A 17,320-nucleotide genomic window follows, 5' to 3' on the forward strand; every position below is an offset into this window, starting at 1 on the left:
CATGAATGGGCACTCATGTCCCTGCGGGACATCTGACCCATGCACAGTACAAGTGAGATACCCTGCATCGAGTACTAAGGCTGTACGACATGGCATATGTCTGGCAGATTCTACGCTGGAAGTTAGCATCTACACAGGACACATGGACAAGAAACTACACATTGGCAAGATTGGAGCAGACCAGTGCAAAGGTGGAACTGGGGTGCAGAGTGGCGGAGGAGGGGCAAGGGAGCATGCCTACATGGAGTCCCGCATGCAGGCAGAGGAGACATGCATGACGGTAGAATTGCATTACTTACACATCAGAACCATGTACACGTCACATGTAGCAGCAATCATGCACAACACATCCCACAAGTGAAACACACACGTCCTCAACAAACACGCATCAACACTCACTGGACTGGGCATCAAAGTCCAGCTTCTCTCCCACTCCTTCGACCAATTCAGGTGGTATGAACTCCGCAACGAGAGCCTCATGCGGAGTGAGTTCTTCCTCCTCTGGTGCAGGCCCACCGCCAGTCACCAGAGTCAAGTTGTAATTTGAGGCACGCTTGGCCTTAGTGCTGCGCTTGATGTCATTCCAACGCTTTTTGCACTCCTGCGCTGTGCGCACCTCATGGCCGAATGAACTGACATGTTCCGCAACATGCTTCCAGTGGGTGTCTCGTTGGGCAGCCGTGGTCTGACTATTGGCACCCACTAGCATGTCACGGCTGTGGCCCCGCACGTAGTCCACGAGGAAGTCCAGTTCCTGCTTACAGAAAGGCTTCTTCCTCGACGTGCAGGAGGTCGTGGCTGTGTGTGGGGTCCCAGCCTGTGCTGCAGGTGCAACCTTCCTCCTCTTGGACTGTGGCGCAGACCCTGGCTGGCTAATGCCGCCCTGACCAGCATGGCCAGTGGGTTCGGTGGATTGAGCCAAGGGAGTGGCAGGTGGAGGGATGACCAGAGGCCTGACTTGTGTCAGTGGCAGCTGGGTGCCCACTAATGGACCCTGCGCAGCAGCATCAGCTGTGGCAGGGTGGTTGGCCGCAGCGGTCCTGGTTGGCAGACTCACAACCGGGGTGCTGTTGGGTGCATCTGCCCCTGCACTTGCCAACACCCGGCTGTTCGGGGCAGCAGATGACATGACTGCCCCAGGGACACGTGTCTTGGTCTGAGCAGCCCAGCGTGCCCCTATGGTTTCCCCCCTGGCCTGTTGGAGATCTACCAAGGGCTCTTCAAGTGCCAACGCAGCCTGCGCTGGCAGACCCTGAGCCTGCGTGGCGGTGTCCACAGCTGCACCTGCAGCTACCACCACCCTTGGGCCCGTGGCAGTCGATGGAACGGACTGCCGGGTCATATGGGTGCCAGTGCCAGATGCAGGAGCTGCATCCCCCGGAACCACAGGGGGTGGTTGCATGGCTGCACCGACACATGGCACAACATTGTGCTCAAGTGGCGCACCCCTGCCTCTTCCCCCTCTGTGGCTGCCCTGGACACCCTGGAGTCCCCCTACTCCCTGGTCACCACGGCCACGTCCCCGACCACGCCCGCCACGAGGAGTACGCCCAGCTGAGGCGCCCCTCACCTTTGGTGGCCTCCCAACCATGGCACAGATGTAGTAGTGCTGGCACAGATGGAGTGGTGCCAATGGGAGGTGTACACCACAATTGACCTGGGCAATTGGGGTGAAGGGGGTGGGAAGCAAGATGTTAACAGCCCCCCTGCACCTGCAAGGCTGTATGTGACCCCGGTGATGTGGTGACGGGTCACGCAACGCTCAGGCACCCCAAAACTGCAGTAAAACCGTGCACGCAACCCTGCAGCCTACGTGCGTGGATTGAACCTCCCGCAGTACACGGTGGCACCCAGTAACACGAATAACGCGTACGCGTGGGACACGCAGGCTACTATGACATCAAAAATGGGTGCGATACACAGGGGCACCCGCAGTGGGAAAAAGAGCGTGTGTGACTCACCGTCTGACTAGCGCGATGCAGAAAAACACGCGTAGCCAATACCCCCGCCAAAAGAAGAGATACGTCCTTGAGAGCTGTGAAGTTGTGATGGCGCGCGAAACAACAGGAAGCAGCAACACACGTCGGTCTCCACGAAAGGCACGTACAGCGAACTGCTGGGCCCGCTCACCTTTAACCCGTGCTGAGGGAAACGCACGCGCGCGTCACATCACTTACGCGCATAGGCCCTTTCCTCGTATTACACGCGGACGTGCAGTTTCCACGCGCGCGCTTACGCGCATGGCCCTTTCCTCGTATTACACGCGGATGTGCAGTTTCCACGCGTGCTTAGGCGCATGGCCCTTTCCTCGTATTACACGCAGACGTGCAGTTTCCACGCGCGCTTACGCGCATGGCCCTTTCCTCGTATTACACACTGACGTGCAGATTTTTCACGTGCCAAATCACTCCGTATCAAGCTGGCCACGCGTATGCACACGGAAGACCACGCTCCTGCCCAGAAGGCTGAACTACTGCCCCCCAGGGCCCCGAGCACGCTCCCACCTGCCATCTGCTGCTGCCTGCTGCCCACGTGCACTGCCATTTGCTGCCTGCACATCAGCCAGGGGTGCTGTTGCTGTGACCACCCCTGCTGGAACCGAAGACTCCCGACTGGGATTCCATCGCTCCACAGCCCAGCCCCAGGACCAAGTTGCCCACCCACTCCTGCCTCTGGGGTTGTCATGTCGGGACAAACACCATCTGTGACCACTGACAACCCCCGGCCAGAGAGGCAGAGGAGCACCAGCTTCAGTGCCACCGAAGTTGGTGTCCTGGTGGAGCAAGTCCTGGGCCAGTATGATGCCCTCTTCGGAAGTTCCCACGCCGACAAGGAAGGACAGACTCGGATCTGGACTGACATTGTGACTGCCATCAACGCGGAGGGGGTGGCAGTCCGCGACTTCCAACATGTCAGGAAGCGCTGGGAGGACTTCAGGTCCAGGACTCTGAACAAGGGCCGGCGCCTCTTGAAGGCAGCGGATGCCAAGGGGCGCCGGGGCCACTTGTCGGAAGAACACATATCCCCAGCGCTCCACGTCCAGGTCCTAGAGAAGCAGACCCATCTGGAGTCGAGCGGTGAGTGTACATACATCCTGATTGTGAGCAGTGCGTGTGGTGATTATTCGGTAGTGTGCAGGTTGCACATCTGTTTGTATGGGGTCGAGTATGGGTGGGGGTGTACAGGGCCGTGGGGCTGACACATGCGAGGGCTGTGATGTGTGAGACATGGATGGTGCTTGTGTGTGTAGGCTTGCATGCCAAATGCAGTTGTGTGGGCACACATGTTTGGATGAATGTGTATGTGAGTAGACATGTCCGTGATGTCACGCATGTATGTTGTTTTCGGCTGCATGTATCAGCACTGTGTACATGTGCATGTGTGTGTATTTGACAAGGGTGCAACAGTGATGCCACATGGATGCATGTGACAGCGGTATGTGGAAGCCTGATTGGCAGATGTGACATGGATGGCCGTCTGAACAGTGCGACACTTGGCAGGGGTGTACACATGCATGCAAGTGTGGTGGTGTGTGTACATGTGTGGTGCACTTCCTGTGTTGCATGTGATGTCTGGCTCCCCTTTGGCTGCTCATGCTGTTGTATGTGTATGGATGGTGGTGGCAGTTGCGATATGGCTGTGGTATGGCTGATGTGTGCGAGTTGTAATGACATGTGTGTTGGGGATTGTGAGGACCTGGTGGAGGCTGCCCATGGTGGCTGGGGGGTGGGGGTGATAGGGGACATGAGTGGGGGCCTGGTGGGGGCTGGCCATGGTGGCTGGGGGGTGGGGGTGGTGGGAGACATGGGTGGGGGCCTGGTGGAGGCTGCCCCTGAACTGCTGGGGGGTCGGGGTGGTGTGAGGCATGGGTGTGGGCCTGGTGGATGCTGCCCCTGGTGGCTGGGGGGTGGGGGTGGTGGGAGACATGAGTTGAACATGGGTGGGGGCCTGCTGGCAGGTGCCCCACAGTGCTGGGGGGTGGGGGTGGTGGGAGACATGAGTTGGACATGGGTGGGGCCTGCTGGCAGGTGCCCCACAGTGCTGGGGGGTGGGGGTGGTGGGGAACATGAGTTGGACATGGGTGGGGGCCTGCTGGCAGGTGCCCCACAGTGCTGGGGGGGGGAACATGAGTTGGACATGGGTGGGGGCCTGCTGGCAGGTGCCCCTGGTGACTGGGGGGTGGGGGTGGTGTGAGACATGGGTGGGGGCCTGGTGGAGGCTGCCCCTGGTGGCTGGGGGTGCAGGGGGACATGCGTTGGGGGGGGAGTAGTGCAAGTTGACATGTGGGTTGGCTGGTGGGCATGGGCATGGTGGGTGGGGTGCCTGCATGACATGTGCTGGGTAGGCCCCTGTGGTGTGAGCCACCTGCAGGGGCCGTGGAGGGTGTAGAGGGAACACCTGGGAGGACCCACACGTGCAATTCAAGTGTGCTGCTCCCCGCGCACCCCTGTAATACACGTACCCTGTTGATATCGCGCACACCTGTAATTCACGTACCCTGATGGAATTGCGTGTGTAACTTCCCGCGCACCCCCGAAATACACGTACCCCGCTCAATCGCGTGTGTCACTTCCCGCGCGCCCCCGAAATAAGCGTAGCCCGCTCCCCCAGGCCCGATCGCGTGAGAAAGTTCACGCGAACCCCCGAAATACACGTAGCCCGCTCCCCCAGGCCCGATCGCGTGAGAAAGTTCACGCGGACCCCCGAAATACACGTAGCCCGCTCCCCCAGGCCCGATCGCGAAATACACGTAGCCCGCTCCCCCAGGCCCGATCGCGTGAGAAAGTTCACGCGGACCCCTGAAATACACGTAGCCCGCTCCCCCAGGCCCGATCGCGTGAAAAAGTTCACGCGAACCCCTGAAATACACGTAGCCCGCTCCCCCAGGCCCGATCGCATGAGAAAGTTCACGCGAACCCCTGAAATACACGTAGCCCGCTCCCCCAGGCCCGATCGCGTGAGTTAGTTCACGCGAACCCCCGAAATACACGTGCCCCGCTCGCACAATTGCTGTATGTTGCCACTTTTGTAATGCGCAGGGACGCTACCGCCTGCCTTCGTGTGGCGGACGTGTATCGGCTTGTGCGTGTCTTTCGCTGTGCGTGGCTTTGCCCTATTCGGTTCCATGAATACGTGTGGTTCGGGTGCGTGTGGGCGTTCCCTCTGCTTCCCTGCAGTACATCCCCAGTTACGCCCTTGTTTTCGCAAGTTGTTCCCCATTCCGCGCGTTACGCCCCGTGTTCCGCCCACTTTCTAGTGTATGCGCAGAGATTGTGCGCTTTCACTGTGCGCGTCGCGCACGTCTTTCGGGATGTTGCAGTGACGTGTGCGCCATGCACGGGTTTGGCGCACATCCCGAGGAAGACACGCGCAGGGACTTCCATGAATCGCACGCGTGCGCGTGCGCCTCTTTTTTTCCGCTTGCGCCTGCTTGCGCCTGCTTGCGCGTAGATTTTCGGCGCACGTTTGTTCCATGAATCGGCCCCTCAATGTTTTATCTTTTTTTAATAATGTTCTATGTGAAAAGTCTATTGTTTAGACTAAACCACACTAATAATAATAAAAAAAAGATACGTGAATGTACATTGAATCTTTTGGAATTCAAACAACTCCACGCAGTCTTCTCATCTGGCAGTTTTCCCTATGACTGGAACTTCAAATGTTTTTTGAATTGTTATTGTTTCCAGTCCTTTGCACCTGTTTGCACTGAGATATTGTCACTGAGTTGTGAGTATTAAAATTAAATAATTTTCTGGAACTCCCTCATGACTTCCGCATGTGACTTTGAATTAAGCAGATCGCTAGCTACTTGTGGGTAGCATCGTTTGTATATGGCTTATGCATTTATATGAATCCTCCACACCATTCTCTGTTTTTTTATATAATGTCTTCCCCTGGTGTGCAGGTTCATAGGGGGATACCTACCGTTTTTTTAAAAATGTATTACAGGTGGCATCAGGAGCATTACAAAGCGGCAGAGTGAGACATGTTGAGGAAAGGCCCTTTGTGTGTAAACTGCTCATGTTACACCATATGCATTACACATGTGCGGTATAATCCCATAACGGTAAGAAAAGGGTGTGCATGAACAGATTGGTATTGCTTAGCTTTATTTCAATTGGCAGATACATTGAGCAGTTATACTATGTATCTCCTGCTGTTGGAACACGCATTGGACAGGTGTTAGGGTAGCAAAGGTCCTGAATGGCCCCCAAGCAGCTCTAGATCTGACATTGGTGGGTGGGCCACATTTGCCTTGTTACACGAGGATGCATGGGTGGCAATACTTATACAATGCTTCTCCTAGTATTTTTTGGGGAACGGCAGGTAAAACACAGTAGAATATGACCAGTGACTCTTCATTGGAGAGCCCATGAATGAGCCTGAGCACAAAACACACAATGAGCAGGAGTTGCTCTACTTCATGCCATAGCCTGACTCAGAGGAAGAGAGCCAGGACACTGGGCCTTGTCTGGTGTGGCTCAATAGCCATCATCTGGAAGTGAAGCACCAGTACATTCGGTACAGCAAGTTTTCCACTGACATTTTCGTTCATTATGATTTTACCGACAACAATATTTATGATGCCTAAACCACACATTCATGGATGCTGCTTGTCTGCCAGCCAATCTGAGCAAAGGAGGAGATGATGCATGTAAGCAGCACACATGGAGAAATCCTACAGGAGTTGGCTCAGAATATTACCCAGATGGGCAATACAGTGGTATCATGCATTGGGGATCTTTGGCAAGATATGCATGCATTGAAGGAGGACATGCATCAGGACATGGTGACATTTAGGAAAAGCATGCAGCAGGAGCTATTGGCATTGAGGGAAAGCAGACAACACAGAAAGAGATGTTGGCATTGAGGAAATGCATGCACCTGGAACTGGTGAAATCAAGAGAACTAATGCATCAGGACATTGTTGCATATTGGGACAGCGTGTACCAAGAGATAGTTGCCATTGATAGTTTGATGCATGCCTCCCTAGTATGCATTGATGTGGCTACAGAGCCTCAGACTTTGGCAATGTATGGTTGGTGGTGTGAGGAATCCCGTGTAATCCTCACAAAGACTCTACCTAAAGTTTCCTCGCAGCTGGCCAGGGAAAGTCAGATGCTTCCTGATCCTGACCCTGGGGGTGGTATAAGCCGGGAGTATCACCTAGTAGGAGAAGAGGTCCGAAGGAACAGGAGGACTCTGTTGGGTGAGACGCAGTATATGCCTTATTCATAGAAGGAAGTATCGGCTTGCTGTCAAAGAAAGCCTTTATTTTCCAAAGCGGACTACCTCAATGTGCATGAAAACTATCACAAACATTTCTGTTTTGGGAATAAGAAAACTCTTACTGACATTCATGCAGAAAAAAGATCCTATGATTCTCAGGAGAATATTAAAGATGAGTCTTTAAAAATGACCAACTTAAACTCTGAAAACCGTAATTCCCCTGTGAAATTGTAATCTTCATTAAATCCATATAATACTCTGTTAGGGAATATAAATAAGGAAAGCAATGAACCTGGTATTGGTCCTTTCAATTGAAAAACTCATTTTTACGTTGAGGACACAGACTGCAAGTTGCATCCTATTAGTGATAATGACCCACACCTGAAGGTTGACTGGGAGGCATAAAAGGCCCCCTCAGCTGCAGGCCATGAACATGAGTAGCAGCAGGTCTGGAGTATTCAAGGTCTCTCCACGTTGCGGAATAATCTGGAGGGGATCAGAGATGCCAGGACTACTGCCATATGTCAAGCAGTTGCTGGTCCTGAGAGGGTATCTTTCTCTTTAAGACTTCATTACAGAGGTCGTGAAGTGGTGAGCAGTGAAGTTGTAAGCTGTCGCCCTGGAGTCCTGAATTGCAGTGGTTGCGCAGAACGAAGCATACACTTTGTAAGCTCTCCCAAAGTAAGGCATGCTCTGGTGGCAGGTGAGCACCGGAGAGCAGAGAAAGCTCCTTTTCTCAGTGGTGTCGGTCAAAGAGGACAGAAGTAAGCAGGTTGCTGGGCTGTGGGAAGCAGCAGAAGACCTGTAGGTAGCTGGGCGTATGGACATGCATGCCAGACCCAGTGAGTTCACTATTGTGTTGTGAACCTGGATTGCTCTGTGATCGTCTGCTGTCCAAGCCGGGGTGCCACAACCAAGGAACTATTACAAAGAGAGTGAAGGGGCAAAACAACTCTGATTTTGAATACCAGACTGAATAATAATCCATTTAAAAATCGCGCTGATATAAAGATAAGGAGGTGGCAAAACCAGAACTTGAAATATAGACCAGGAAGGTGTGGTTGTATTTATGTGGGTCAGGATGAGGGCCAGCAACAAGAGAGTGCACTATTCAAAGAAACCAATACAAACAATATTGCCAAAGCCAAGAGGAGGCAATTCAGAGACTTCGGGCCTGATTAACAATGCTTTTTTCCGAGGGATTTTCCCATTAAAACACTTTTGTAAAGTTGGCCCTTAGAGGTTATAAAGCATATTGCACATATATATAAAGGAGGTCATAAGAGGAACTTGGCTATACACACATTGCCAAAGCCAAAGAAGTAAAAATGGGAAAGAACTATTGTCAGCATTCGGTTAATGCAGAGGTGGGACAATGAGAGTGGCACGAGGGCTTTTCTTCTGACAGGAGAGATTCAAGAGGGAGGAGCATAACATGCATTGTGTGAGGCAAACACAAGAGTGTAACAAATATCACCACTGTGTTTCTTGTTTGCCCAGAAAGAATACCTACATTTTATCTTGTGGAGCAAAAGACATTGCTAACTTGTTGGCAGCTAACCTTTTCCACGGAAGTACTTATAGTTAGTAGTTGTATTCTGTTCTGGCAGGAGAGTACACCTGGGTAGAGCACCTTGTAGTTGTAGGCCTGGCAGGTGAGTGAACCAGGCAGAAGTCGAAGTACTGTGGTGTTGTGGTGAACATTTGTGAAGAAGAAGTGGCAGAACCAGTAAGATGTGTTTGTGAATTGTTACATAATCATCCAGACAAATGTATATGTGAATTGCTTGCAGAATAATTCTGACAAAGACAATGGGCCTCATTACGACCCTGGCGGAGTGGGTTTCCGCCAGCGCTAATCGCGGCGGACCCGTCCGCCGTACTACGAGTTCCCTTAGCGCCATGGCGCCGTTCTCCGCCTGGTTTTACCAGGCGGAGAAAACCATGGCGCTACGGGACCTCGTTGTTAATTACGCCACCGTATTTTACGGTGGCGTAATTAACTCCTTCCCCACTCCCATTATACCCTATGGGGCAAGAATGGGAATGGGGAAGGGCAGAATGGGGATTGGGGATTTACCGCTCCGCCAAGGTCGGAATGGGGCGGTAAATCCGCCAACCCCCATGGCGCTATCGACGGCTTTCCGCCGTGCTTCGCGGTGCATTTAGCACCGCGAAATCCGCCAGGGTCGTAATGAGGCCCAATGCCTGTGCATCTTATCGAAATATATAAGTATTCTTGTTGTATGAGAAGCAGTTGTTTTCAGCTCTTCAGCACAATAGGGAAAGAGGAAAACCTTGTTGATGATATGAACTTGTTTCAAGCTATTTGTAACAAGAAGAAAGAGGAAGAGGAACATTGTGTTAAACAATTTTGAACTGTTGGTTGAATTCCAGTTGGAACCAACAGAACTATATTGGAAATGTGTTATTTGACAGGATTTCCTTATCCTTTTAGAACTGTTGAATATAATCCTGCTTGAATCTGGGAAGGGGAATTCACCCAGATTATAAGGCGAAACAGTTATCAGACTTTGGACATAACTGTTGTATGTGTAATATATGAACTGCCACATATTGCCTTGGTGAGTTGTTGTATGTACAAGTGGGAGGGACAGAAACCTTTTCTTAGAGTGTTCCCTTTAGTTTATTTTAGGCAGGGAAATCCTTCTCAGTGCAGGGTTAGCGAGACGTTTATTCAACGTGTTGAGCTAATAAAATGGCATCTTTTGAAAAATATTCACAAAGTTTTCTGCTTCACATTTCTGAACCCTTACAGAGGTCCCCCAGTCAAGCACATACTACTGGATGATGGTTCCCCGTGGCTGTGTGAATGTGGCCTCTCCTGCATTACCTTAGCTGTTGTATGCAAGCTAATTGTTTCAGCCTACCCAGTTGTACAGACTTTGATAGTGGTTTCTGGGATGTCTGTTGTTGTGATTATTTTTCGCAGTGCAGTTCTCCTTTAGGAGAAATATTTCTGTTGTGGTCTGCTTTTGTTGTGTCTAAAACATTTTGTTATTCGGTTGTGTTCCTCATTTTACATGCCTTGGAACAGGCTTGTCTGTGATCTGTTACCTGCTAGCGTAGGTGCTGACATATGTTATAAGGAGTGGACTGCTATGCCACTCATAGGAGTGCAGATGTTGTCCATTTACAGCATCTTTCTGGATCATGGGCTCTCACATTAATGAATAATGTTTTCTGCCAGTGTTAAATAGGTTTATGTGTTTTCTATTCCAAGTTCACAGGCTGTGTGTCCTGGTGTTTTGGTGAATGAGTCTTTAATATGTGTGTCATCTCTTGATTTATGTGTGTTGCAGGGTTTGCTGCATGATGCATGGGGGTGGTATAGTAGGTGGGTTGGATTTGGGGGCTTCTATTTTATGTTCAGTAAGTAATGTTATATTTGAGTGGTGCCTCCTGCCATATCACAGTACTGTAGGATGCATGTCCCTTCATCAGACCATATTATGAAAAGACATAAGAGAAGACAGTCACTACACATGTAGCAGAATTTGAAGTTTGGCCACTATCCAGAATGCAGAAAAGGGTAGTGTGGTGATGGCTGAATCCAAAGAGAGGTTGGAGTATACTGAAGATGAAAGAAACTATTTGACAACAAGGGTTGTTTTGCACGGAACTCATCTGTATCCTATGGGTCACTGTGCTACGTGTATCATACATGTTCACTGAATATTATAACCTGACATTCTACAGTAATTGAGATTATCTCTTTCGTTGACTCAGCAGTGCTGTAGCAGTACACTTTATTGTGTATTGGTAACACTCTCTCACAGGATGGCACATGAGCATGTGGACGCAGTGTTGTAAGTGGTCTTCTATAGCTCCTTTCTGCCACTGTCAGTGGTCTTGATACACTTATCTCGGTCAGTGGTTGAGTTGGGCGGTAGCGGTTGGGAGCAGGGCTCCTCTTCTTTTTTGTAATTAAGTTTTACTGTTAATATATTTTAATTTTAAAAAGAAACGTTTGGAATGGTTTCATTTCAAAATAAAAGTGTAGGAAGAAGTTGAAACTTCCAATTTTAGGGCACTGCACTGAACGTTCCCTTGAACAGCAGGTGCATGTGTTTGGGGGTTTGTATTGTGCAGGGGAGGGGCGTGATGGTGGGGTTTGTGGGAAGCAGGGACAGGCCAGCATTTAAGATACTCTCACTACTTCTTTCCTACACTTTGACAACTGATCTCGGTAAGAGAAGGTGTAGGGGTGTACATGATGGGAAATTGAAAGAGACATTTACTATACCTGTGGTGTTGATCGGTGCAGGTCAGTAGTACCAAGTTCCTGTGTGCAAATCTGCTTTCTATGGTTTTGGAAAATTCACCTGTGAGTGATTCACCTGTGAGTATGATAGTCACAGTGAAGAGGGTGAGTTCTTATAGTATGCAGTGTGACTGGACTTATGTGAAAGAGATTAATATGGCTAATTAGGAGGACTTATTCATGGTTCTGTTCGTGTTGATGTACTCATGGCTAAGCATGTGGCTGCCATTGCCGTGTGTTGTGTGTATGTGTGTGTGTGTAATGAGGAAGGTGATCTATGATGGGAGTTAGTTAGTCAGCGGAATGGGGGAGTAGGTATTACAATGCAATACAACCTGGAATCTTGCACTCCCACCAATGGCCTCTTGCAACCATGTAGCGTTTTTCAGTAGCTCATATTGCCAGTGTCTTTCCATCCTCAATATATTTTACTCTAATTTTACATTGTAACATGTGTGCTACAAAACACCCACCTGCAAGTTGGCATATGAGGGGGAATAGGCAATTTGGACGCTCCACTCAGTCACCATATGCTGCATGCTAAGGGTGTATGTGAGTGAAGAACATTTGCTTCTGAGGGAGAACAACTTTAATTTTGGGGTCAGTCCCCCATTTTGCCTTTCTTAGTGAGCTGGTAGGCAGGCTGGGGCATGCCTGAGGTGCTGCACTCAATGGCCTGCTGGCAATACTGCCCGTCCAGGGCACGAAAGTGCCAAAAGGCATTTGGCAGGCACTCATCAGGCATTCAGAGCAGGACCCTGAATCCCTTCTCTTTGCACATCATGTTCTTCCAGGCTGTCTCCAAGAAGCCCCAACACTCTTGTCACCAATGTCTAATTTACATTCCCTCTGCCACCAACAGCCAGGAATAAATAGGTTTAGGGAAGGCATCGGAGCGTCAGTAGTAGAGTGATGCTGCAACCATGCAGGGGGTTCTTAACAACGTAGTAAAGATAGAAATTGGAGTGTGGAGTCCTCAACATTGCAGTATCTTGGTCCAAGTGGGAAGACAGCAGCTGAAAAAAGGAGATAAGGAGCATGCTCATGACAGAAAGTGTGTTTTGCCATTGTCAGGGTGCACAGGATAGACAGTCCAAATACACAGAATTCTTGATTTTTCAGTATTTCACGCATCTCGTTAGGTAAGGGAACTTTGCACCACTGCTAAAGAATGGAGCCAGGTCAAAATCAACAATGGTTTCTTTATCTTGATCTTAAGGGCTGTCCTTCGAAAGTGGGGATGGCTGTCAGTTATTGGCATGTGAGCAAGGTGCTGGGTACTAATCACAAGGGGCCTCATGCATCGGTAAGGTAACACTGCACCCATTGACTGCCATTGGCCTAACAAAAGAGAGTAAGAAGCAGTGAGGCTAGAGAGTTGGTATGATATTTTAGAATGAACATCGGGCAATAGTGTTTTATTAGGGTTTGCAAGACAAGCCTTACAGTAGCCACCGGAGGAACGCAGTGTGGTCGATGTGATTGAGAGCATGAATACACTGAAAAAGGCAGCTGCAGACTAGGTCATCAGCAGACATAGATACTGACACCCTCCACACACCACCAGGAGTGAGATGATAACATAGTTATGGCAAACCGGTTAATTACTAATGAGATGACAAGTTGCCCCATTTAAAGGAGACATCACCAATTAATCGGTACACCACAAGGGTGAAGGTGTGGGATTTTAGCTTCTTGAAGCCTTTAAGTGACAATTGGCATATAAAGTAAAAGTGCATATTGGGTCCCGAAGAAAGCGAGATGAAAGACATTAGAAAATAAAACCAGTCGACCACAAACATATGGGAAGTCTAGTTAATGACTGAACACCTTGGTGATATTTTCGTGTTTTTAACATTTAGTTAGCGGATGAGTAGGGTGAAATACAGTTGGTTTGACTCCCTTCTGTCCTCCAATTCCAGTTTTATTTATTCTGCTATTAATTATCAGTATGACCAATTAATTAATCTCTATATTTGTGAAAGTGTGTTTGTATTTTCTTGGTAGACTCCAGCCCCATAACAGTTGGTGGGCTGACATTTTGGCCCAAGGTCAGCACACCAGTGTGGGATATACTTGCAATAGTGAAATTTGACCAACCCCACCCATTGTCCCATGGCGGGGTCCGGCCCTGTGCTATCAGAATAGATGATTTTGGCAGATTGCCAATTTTGCGACTTATTCATAAACAAGAAGTTAGGATACACCAGTCTGAGGTGTACTGGCGATAGTGACATTTAACTAACCCCACCCATTCGCCCTGCACATGGGTTGAGCAGGTTCCCGCCCTGTTCTAACAGTAAAGACGATTCCAGAAGATTGCTGATTTTGAGATTTTTCCAAAATAGAATGTTAGGACACAATGTAGCATACACAAGGCTATAGCAGACAACCACATACATGTTAGCTACAGAGCCAAGCAACCCCGGGTTGTATGGCTAGTTATAGATATTGGCGTTAATGCACATGTGTGAGCAATGCATGGTCAGCCATTCTCGTTAGCTTTTGCTACGATAGCGCTGTGCTTTTATAGTTTGAGCCTACTTGGCGGAACATTTCAGGCCCATTGATGTTTGCACGACATTGCTATATATTTTGTTAATTCGGATTGTTTTACACTTTGATGGGTATGTTGGGTTTGCCTGGTGCCTCCCTGCCCACGCCCATGTTATTCCCAATTTGCTCTACAAGGGCGCAACGTTGGACGGGCTAGGGCAAAATGCAACCTGTGAATTGTAGTATGATTTATTTTTATTTTTCGGGAAAGAGCCACTTTTCTGCAGCGCAAAAGGTTTTGTAGATTAGGCCCTATGTCCATTGCACAAAGGCAATTGTTGTCCCACTGCTAATTGCAGATGTTCAGAATCTTTGAGTGCCTCCCCAGGCAGCCAACAGAATATATGATTATATGATGCATCTAATCATGTCCCCTTGAAATGATCAGGTTGGAATGGATATGGCATGAAACAAAGGGTTATACCACATAGACACAATTCATCAACTGGCTTTCAGTCAGTCTTACTCTCCTCATCCTTTTAAGGAATTTAAGATAGGAAATGTTAGTATCAATTGTGTCAATTCAGAGGATTGGCAAAACAAATGTGGTATGATTTCACACTATTTTTCCAGATTATCTTGCATTATCTTCCATTACAGCAATTCTGTTCTAATCCATTTTTCCTTAATATAAACTTTCTATTGTTGCTCAGTTGATTTTATCTTTTAGGAGTCAATTTCAGTTCTGCAGTAGGAGTCACAGACCACCTTTAACTGAATTGCCTCACACATTGGCCCAGTGGACATCCACTATGATGTTATTCCCTCCAAGTATGGGGATTCAAAGCCATTTCATTTTCAAACCGAGAGAACAAGAGACAAACACTTTCTCTATGTAACATTTTCTAGACTTCACTAAAATGATGTAACCAAAAATCAATACTTTTTTGGTGAACATTATTTCTTTATTATTGTTATTATTGTTATTATTGTTATTTTTTAATTGTTATTATTATCATTTATTTTGTAATTAAAGTTTTATATGGGGCAAAGAACTTACCCAAATAAACAACCGAGCACCTTGTATCAATACATAATATCATACACAAATAATCAATAACGCAAGAGCATATGAGCTGACTTTTATCTAAAAACTAACACCACAAATAAAAATCCATGTACATATTTAAGAACAAGTAATAACTGTGAAAGTAAGCCAACTTGTCCTTACAGATAAGAAATGGTTTGAATGATTTCGTACATATTATTAGAGAAGAACTCAGCCGTAGTGCTACCGGCAAAGAATGGCATGCTATAAGAGCATAATAAGCAAATAACTGTTTTGTGTCTTCTCTTTAGCTATGAAAATTGGCAACCTCCTCAAATCCCATGTTTTTCAAATATACAGGCTTATCTAACTTCAGGGATTTGTAAAGCGATCTGCATTTCATTAGGAAGTATTGAAGTTGTGCTAGCAGTGCGGAAACATAATCACATTTCATATTTTTCTGCCCCATGATCAATGTTGCTGCTGCATGCATAACACCTGAACAGGGACAAACAAAGCTTTTGGTACCCTCACAAACCATCAACGGCATCAACATATCCTGCTACCATCTTTAAATCTGGAAGAAATATGTCTGTTGGAATAAAAAGTTTAATTTAACAGGCTAAACCGATAATAGGCTGTCTGTGCTTTTTTCTCTCCATGCAAATTAAAACAAAGCCAAGAGCCAAATTGAAATTCTGTATCAAATGCGCTGAAATGTAAAACATCTAATCATTCCTGCCTCATCTCTTCATTATTCTCTGTGAAAATCTGATTAGAAACTTGGGGGTCGATTCATGGAACAAACGTGCACCGAAAATCCCAGCGCAAGCAGGCGCAAGGTGGCGCAAGCGTGAGAAATCAAGCGCCCACGCACGCGTGCGATTCAAGGAAGGCGCTACGCTTGTTACCCGCTGGTCGTGCGCCAAATCCATGCATGTCGCACACGGGCACACACGTCATCAAACGGCGTGCGCTACGCACACAGCAAAAGCGCACATAGCACGGCGCACTCAACAAAAGTGGGCGGAACAGTGGGCGTAACACGCGGAATGGGGAACAACGCATGAAAAAGAAGGCGTAACTGGGGAAGTACTGCAGGGAACTACACGGAACGCCCACACGCACGCGAACAACCCGTATTCATGGATTCGAATACGGGAAACCCACGCACGGCAAAAGACGCTCACAGGCGTCAACGCGTCCGCCACACGAAGGCAGGCGGAAGCGTCCCCGCGCACAGTATAAAAGTGCGCACAAACACCAAACACGTATATACAGCTGCGATGAATGCCCCATTTGTCGCAGCACTGATCGTGGGACACCACAGGAGGAGGAGAATAGCGAGGGCACGCATTTTCTCACCATGGATAAGCCTTTTTGGGATGCCTGATGACCAGGTCTACGGCAGGTAAAGGTTTCCACCCCATATCATCCTAGACCTGGTCAGGGAGTGGGAAGATGACCTTACATCCCCCACCCTTTGCTCCCAAGCATTGAGCCCCTTGGAGAAGGTGCTCAATGTCCTGCATTTTTTGGCCACTGGGTCATTTCAGCGGACTACTGCCATAGTGGGGGGGGTCTCACAGGCCACGCAGTCACGCTGCCTACACCAGGTCTTGGCAATCATGACAGCGCGCCCCTCAGTCCGCAGGCACATATACTTGCCCAGAACACCCGCAGAAAGGCAGGCCGTTGTCCTGGATTTTTACAGGGTGGCACACTTCCCCAAAGTGCTCGGTGCCATAGATTGCACCCATGTGGCCCTACGTCCACCTAAGGCCACTGAGCACATCTACCGAAACCGCAAGCACTGGCATTCCATCAATGTACAGGTGGTATGCGATGCAAAGGGAATCATCACCTCTGTCTATGCAAACTACCCTGGCTCCACCCATGACAGTTTCATATACAGAATGTCCACCCTGAGCCGGGCCCTGGAAGCTGGGCAGCATGGCGACACATGGCTCCTAGGTGAGTACAAATGCCCTTGCACATGCATGCATGTCACACACACACACACAAATACACAAACCCCAATAATCACAACCATTTTCACCTCCCCAGGGGACAGTGCCTACCCTCTGAGCAACCACATGATGATGCCAATCCGGAACCCCACCACACCACCCCAGGTAAGATACAATGCGGCCCATTTTGCAACCAGGGCCATAGTGGAGCGCACATTCGGAGTGCTCAAGTCACGCTTCCGCTCCCTTGACCGCTCTGGCGGGCAGCTACTCTATGCACCACCAGTAGTG

Source organism: Ambystoma mexicanum, chromosome 5p (genome assembly GCF_040938575.1).
Source record: "Ambystoma mexicanum isolate Mex_15411 chromosome 5p, UKY_AmexF1_1, whole genome shotgun sequence".
Taxonomy (NCBI): domain Eukaryota; kingdom Metazoa; phylum Chordata; class Amphibia; order Caudata; family Ambystomatidae; genus Ambystoma; species Ambystoma mexicanum.